This window comes from Berghia stephanieae, chromosome 15 (assembly GCF_034508935.2).
Source record: "Berghia stephanieae isolate SIO BIC M18660-M18661 chromosome 15, UCSD_Bste_1.3, whole genome shotgun sequence".
Taxonomy (NCBI): Eukaryota; Metazoa; Mollusca; class Gastropoda; order Nudibranchia; family Aeolidiidae; genus Berghia; species Berghia stephanieae.
The window spans coordinates 20,557,618-20,565,913 of record NC_088374.1 but is presented as its reverse complement, the minus strand read 5'-3'; positions in this window follow the sequence as shown (position 1 = coordinate 20,565,913).

The window sequence follows — 8,296 nt, the reverse complement described above, 5'->3', positions numbered from 1 at the left end:
AGTCGGAAAAAAATTGTATTATCTCCTAACGGGTGTCGTGTCTCTTTCTATATGTTACGTGTTCCTGTTGGTCAGGGACTCCATGTAAAGCGATCTGAGCACATTTAGTGGGTATTGTGCTATATAAAAGCTCAATTTATTATTCCGGTTGCAAACTCATTGGAAGGGTATAGTATGTAACTGGGTGGGATTCCTACCTCCCATAGTGGGCAGGGAGGTACTTGCTGTGTCTTCTATCTCCCTGTACCTGTTTTCCAACATGCTTTCAGTCTTTGTCTTGGAATGAGATTACTTGGTTTTGTTCTGGCCCTGGCTAGAGTCCTAGCTGGGAGGGAAACAGTCAAATGCATAGTTATTGTTTTGGGAGATATTTTTTTCCTTGTAAATCATCTCTCTATTATGTTTTATTATATTTGTTATTTTGAATGTATAATGGAAGCATTTGAGTGCATTCCTCTTTGTTGGATTTTGTTCTTGTGTCCGGATCAGACTTATAGGTGGTCTCAAACTAAGTACATTGGTGGTATGCACTTGGAATCTACATCTGATCCCTATTTGTTCCCATTTCCCTTTGTCTTACTTTCTCTTGGGTGCTTTAATTGTAATTCTAGAACTTTTTACTATCCCATTTTCTTCCTTTTTACTGGCGCTGATATAACCTAAATGTGTTGCAAGCGCCGTAAAACCCTTAAAAAAACCAAAGCATAGCATGTAACCAGTCTTTAGCAGGGCTAATAATGAATGGACAGAACGAAGATGACGTCACTCAGGTCTTTGCTATTGTTTTTTGCCATCCACGTTTATGAGTAATTCTCACTAAAACGGTATTAACCTGACTATCAAGGTTACACACAGTTGTGTGTTGGTTCGTTATCCTTCCGGGTGGCAATGTTGTGAGCTCCTTAGCCAAGCGCTTGCTATCTATAGGTTACAGATTGAATCATATAGTGGTATAGATAGTTCAAAGATGACGTCACTCGGGTCTTTGTTGTTATTTTTTGCCATCCGTGTTTATGAGTAATGCTCACTGAACTGTATTAATCTGACTATAAACGTTCATGGATACACACAGTTTTGTGTGTTGGTCTGTTATACTTCCGGATGGCAATGTTATGAGCTTCTTAGCCAAGCGCATACTATCTATAAATACTTTAGCAGCAGAATGTATAGATAGTATGCGCTTGGCTAAGAAGCTCATAACATTGCCATCCGGAAGTATAACGGACCAACACACAAAACTGTGTGTATCCATGAACGTTTATAGTCAGGTTAATACAGTTCAGTGAGCATTACTCATAAACGCGGATGGCAAAAAACAATAACAAAGACCTGAGTGACGTCATCTTCGAACTATCTATAGGAGGACGAGAGACGCATGCGCACAACCAACATGACGTTCTCTCTCTAATAACTTTTCTGCCGGTGAATGGGTGACGTCCAATCAAGGGACGCTACTCTTCCGCTAATCTCATTACCTATTCAATCATCCAATGAACCAGTTTTTTTGACGTCACAATTTGTTCCCAATAATTAATTAAATTCGGCCGACGTACACTTATTCACAGGTCTGCTCACCCAATTCCTTATGGGCTCATTGTTATAATGGAAATCTAAAAAAAAAAAAAAAATGACACAAAATATTGTCCATTACAACAATGTTAAACTAGGCCCATAACTTGGTTCGGATGTCAGACCTGCACACACACACACACACACACACACACACACACACACATATATATATATATATATATATATATATATATATATATATATATATATATATATATATATATATATATATACGTCTACACGTCGACCTTTTGATTAATAACTATGACTTTCTTCCGCATAATTATCTGTTCTAAAAATATTCATGAATTACCGCCCCTGTATTTATAATAATCACAGAGTTCTACTACTGTGACCCACCGTATCAAAGCGGTATTATGTCGGGATCCACTCGGTAAGGGAAATTGAATTCATAGCCACAAATATTCAACTTGGGTTTAATTTCTGTACGTTATGCTGGAGTATAAAGACTATTTCTTGCATTGCAAAAACTTCTAAGCTCCAATTTCTCATCAATCTATCTCTAAATTCACTTTTTGGGGTCTGAATCATCCCGACATAATACCGTTTTGAGACGGAGGGTCAAATATATAGTGTTACGGTAGACTTCTGTGATAATAATTAACTTTTACACTTGAATGAAATCGTGTCTCTCCAGGCCTATTCTCATTCTATTTCTCGTCGAGTAAAAATAGAATGATAAAGGAAACATCAAGCCACAGTGGGCGTGGTCAATGACAGCTGGACCGTAAAAGATAATAATTTCTATCGACTGTTTATTTTTTCTTTAAGTAGGCTAAGTTAGAAGCTCTTTTTGAGGCACGTAGCTTTGCTTTTGACGTCAACCACACCCCCCCCCCCAAACAAAACAAAACAAAAAAAAAAAAAAACAAAAAAAAAACAAAACAAACAAAACAAACCCAAACACACACACACACACACACACACACACACAACCCCCCCCCCCCCCATACACACACACAAAAAACAACAAACAAACAAAAAATGATGTTAAAGGAGCAATAGGGCCCAAAGATAGAATGCGCTTGGCCAAGGAGTTCACAACATTGCCATCCGGAAGTATAACGGACCAACACACAAACCCTGTGTAACCATGAACTTTTATAGTCTGGTTAATACAGTTTAGTGAGAACAACTCACAAACGCGGATGGCAAAAAACAATAACAAAGGCCTGAGTGACGTCATCTTCGAACTATCTATTGTTTGAGTTTCGGTGAGGTAAATGTAAATATTGCCAGATTGTTTTTCCAGTTAACGGCCATTTTCTGGTAAGTTTTATACTTAAAAATTTGGCCAAAAGACTCGTCTTTCAACCCTGGGACTTCGCTAAGTAACAACGTTGTATCTATATATTGCCTTAAACCGGTCATTTCTCGTCCTGTGATGAGTATTGTTGTTGTCTTGGAACCCTTCATGAAGCGGCTTGAGCACGTTTACTTAGTAGGTAATGCTCTATAATATAAGAGCTTCATTTTTTAAGAAAAATATTTTAGCTTTTTGTCTTTGCAATTGGATTCAATAGTCTGATGTCACGTCGCCCTGCAACGGCGGCCATCGTGGTTCTAAACAAAGAAAACCGGTACTTTTTATTCTTCATGCTGGCTAGAACTTGTCATATGTCTTGTGATCAGAATGTGTAAAAGTCAAAACATGATCAGATTTATAATGCTTTTTTTCTCTCCTCTGAATACGCTTTTATGCTAGTCGGAGAAATATTTCATAAGGGCGTCCGCCATTGTTCTGATAGTTTAGAGTTAGTTACTAAGTTACCATGCGTCATTACGAGGGAAGTGACGTCACGACTATTGAAGCGTATTATTGTATTATATTATTTACTAGGTTCGCCCCCCCCCCCCTCCCCCGCTTTGAACGCATGGATATTATAGCCGCCTACGTGTGGTCTCTCGCTTTCGGATCGGAAGGTCCTGGGTTCGAGCCCCGCTCGGCGTATTGTTGAGTCCTTGGAAAAGACTCTTTACTCACATTTTCTCACCGTACTCTGGTGTAAAATGAGTACCTGGCCGTCAACAGCGTTGTCTCTGTCCGAAAAAAAAAAAGTAATATCGACTAACAGGCGTCATGTAACGTCCTACATATTAAGTGTTGCTGTTAGTCAGGAACCCCTTGTAAAGCGTTTGAGCATGTTTAGTGGATATTGAGCTAGATAAAAGCTCAAGTTTTATAATATTCCCATGACAACAATGAGCCCTAAAAATAATTTGGGTTGCCACACCTGAAAATGTGCTCATGTCGCTTGGAACCCTTTGCTTTGAGCAAATCCGATGTGGAAATTGCACCAACATCTTGATGCTATGCGTTTAGTTAGAAAACTCATACTATCCGCCAACTGGATATAGATAGTTCCAAGTTGACGTCACTCAGGTCTTTTTTAATGGTATTTGCCATCCGCGTTTATGAGTAATTGGATTCAGTAGTCTGATGTCACGCGCCCGGCAACGGCGGCCATCTTGGTTCTAAACAAAGAAAATCATTACTTTTTATTTTTCATGTTGGCTAGAACTTTTCATTCCCTTTTCATATGCCTTGTGATCAGAATGTGTAAAAGTCAAAACATGATCAAATTGATGGTTTTTTTTCTCCTCTGGATACGCGTTTAAGCTCGCCGGAGAAATATTTCATACGGCGTCCGCCATTGTTCCGATAGTTTAGAGCCAGTGTTACTAAGTTACCATGCGTTATTAGGAAGGAAGTGACGTTATGACTGTTGAAGACTATTCTCACCAAACTGTATTAACCAGACTATAAACGTTCAAGGTTACACAGTGTTTTGTGTGTTGGTCCGTTATACTTCCGGATGGCAATGTTTTGAGCTTCTTTGCCAAGCGCATACTATCTATAAAGTACCAACACACAAAACTGTATAACCTACAACATTTGTGACCCTCCGTCTCAAAACGGTATTATGTCGGAATGATTCAGACCCCAAAAAGTGAATTTAGAGATAGAACGATGAGAAACTGGAGCTTAGAAGTTTTTGCAATGCAGGAAATAGTCTTTATACTCCACCATAACGTACAGAAATTAAACCCAAGTTGGATATTTGTGGCTATGAATTCAATTTCCTTTACCGAGTGGATCCCGACACAATACCGCTTTGATACGGTGGGTCACATTTATAGTTTTTTTTTATTAATGCAATTTAGTGAGAATTACTCATAAAATGGCTGGCTAAAAACAATAACAAAGAACTCAGTGACGTCAGTTTCGTTCCATCTATAACAACTGATATTGAAAACAACAACAAACCCCAACTATTTCGAGATTTTTTCTTTGCATACATTTACCGTACGATAGTTACAAGCTTTCGCCCCTCTCCTTGGGTGTTCCGATAGCGCAATGGATAGAGCATTCATTTTACAATCAAAGGGACCGAGATCGATCGAGATTGATGTCAATTTTTTTTTTCTGACCCCCATATCCACTCACCACTGATTGGGCAGCTAGGCCTATTAGATCTTGCCGTAAGTCCTTTGCGATAGACTCGAGTCCTATCTAAAAGGTAGCAAGCAATTGAAATTGTCCGTTTCACGTTATATAAACCGGGATAAACTCCCATCATCATCATCATCATCATCATCATCATCATCATCATCACATCCATCATCATCATCATCATCATCATCATCATCATCATCATCATCATCATCATCATCATCATCATCATCATCATCACATCCATCATCATCATCATCATCATCATCACATCACATCACATCATCATCACATCATCATCATCATCATCATCATCATCAATCATCATCATCATCATCATCATCATCCATCATCACATCATCCATCATCATCATCATCCACATCATCATCATCATCATCATCATCATCATCATCATCACACATCCACCATCATCATCATCCATCATCATCATCATCATCATCATCATCACATCACACATCCATCATCATCATCATCATCATCATCATCATCAAACATCATCATCATCATCATCATCATCATCATCATCATCATCATCATCATCATCATCATCATCATCATCACATCCACCATCATCATCATCATCATCATCATCATCATCATCATCATCATCATCATCATCATCACATCATCATCATCTCATCATCACACATCATCATCATCTCATCATCATCACACATCATCATCATCATCATCATCTTCACATCATCATCATCACATCATCATCATCATCATCATCATCCACATCATCATCATCATCACATCATCATCATCACATCATCACATCATCCATCATCATCATCATATCATCATCACATCACATCCATCATCATCCATCCATCATCATCATCATCATCATCATCATCATCCATCATCACATCATATCATCATCACATCACATCATCATCATCATCATCATCATCATCATCATCATCCATCATCATCATCCATCATCATCATCATCACATCATCATCATCATCCATCATCCATCATCATCAATCATCATCATCCATCATCATCATCATCATCATCATCATCATCATCATCATCATCATCACATCATCATCATCATCATCATCATCATCATCATCATCACCATCATCATCATCATCATCATCACATCATCATCATCATCTCATCATATCATCTCATCACAATCATCATCATCTCACATCACATACATCATCATCATCACATCATCACCACATCATCATCAACATCATCACATCAACAATCCATCATATCATCTCATCATTCTCATCATCATCATCATCATCATCACATCATCATCATCATCATCATCATCACTCATCATCATCATCATCTCATCATCATCATCATCCACATCATCATCACATCATCATCATCATCATCATCATCATCATCATCATCATCATCATCATCACCATCAATCATCATCATCATCATCATCACATCCATCATCACATCATCTCACATCATCATCTCATACATCTCATCTCATCACATCTCTATCTCATCACATCATCATCATCATCATCATCATCATCATCATCATCATCATCATCATCATCACATCAATCACATCATCATCATCATACATCATCATCATCACATCATCATCCATCATCATCATCACATCATCATCATCACATCATCATCATCATCATCATCATCATCATCATCATCCATCAATCATCATCATCACATCATCACATCATCATCACTCACTCATCATCATCATCATCATCATCATCATCATCATCATCATCATCATCACATCATCATCATCACATCATCATCATCATCATCATCATCATCATCCATCATCAATCTCATCATCATCATCATCATCATCATCATCATCACATCATCATCATCATCATCATCATCATCTCATCATCATCATCATCATCATCATCATCATCATCACATCATCATCATCATCATCATCACATCACATCATCATCATCATCACATCATCATCATCATCAACAATCATCAATCATCATCATCATCATCATCACATCACATCATCATCACATCATCATCATCATCATCATCATCATCATCATCTCACCATCATCATCATCAATCATCATCATCATCATCATCATCATCATCATCATCATCATCATCATCATCATCATCATCATCATCACATCATCATCATCATCATCATCATCATCATCATCATCACATCATCATCATCATCATCTCACATCATCATCATCATCATCACACACATCATCATCATCATCATCATCATCATCAAATCATCATCACATCATCCATCATCATCATCATCAATCATCATCATCACATCATCATCATCAATCATCATCATCATCATCATCATCATCTCATCATCATCATCATCATCATCATCATCATCATCATCATCATCATCATCATCACACAACATCACATCATCATCATCATCATCAATCATCAATCACATCATCATCATCATCCATCATCATCATCATCATCATCATCATCATCATCATCATCATCATCACATCATCATCATCATCATCAATCATCACTCATCATCCATCATCATCTCATCACATCCATCACATCATCATCATCATCATCATCATCATCATCATCATCATCATCATCATCATCATCATCATCTCATCATCATCATCATCATCAATCATCATCATCACATCATCACACATCATCATCACATCATCATCATCATCATCATCATCATCATCACACATCATCACCCACATCATCATCATCATCATCATCATCATCATCATCATCACATCATCACATCATCATCATCATCATCATCATCATCATCACATCTACATCATCAATCATCATCATCATCATCATCATCATACATCATCATCATCATCATCATCATCACTCATCATCATCATCATCATCATCACATCATCATCATCATCCATCATCATCACATCATCATCATCATCATCATCATCATCATCATCATCATCATCATCATCATCATCATCATCATCATCATCTCATCATCATCATCATCATCATCATCATCATCATCATCATCATCATCATCATCATCATCATCATCACTCATCATTCACATCATCACATCATCATCATCATCACATCATCATCATAAACATCATCATCATATCATCATCATCATCATCATCATCATCATCATCAATCATCATCACATCTCATCATCACATCATATCATCATCATCATCATCATCATCATCATCATCATCATCACATCTCA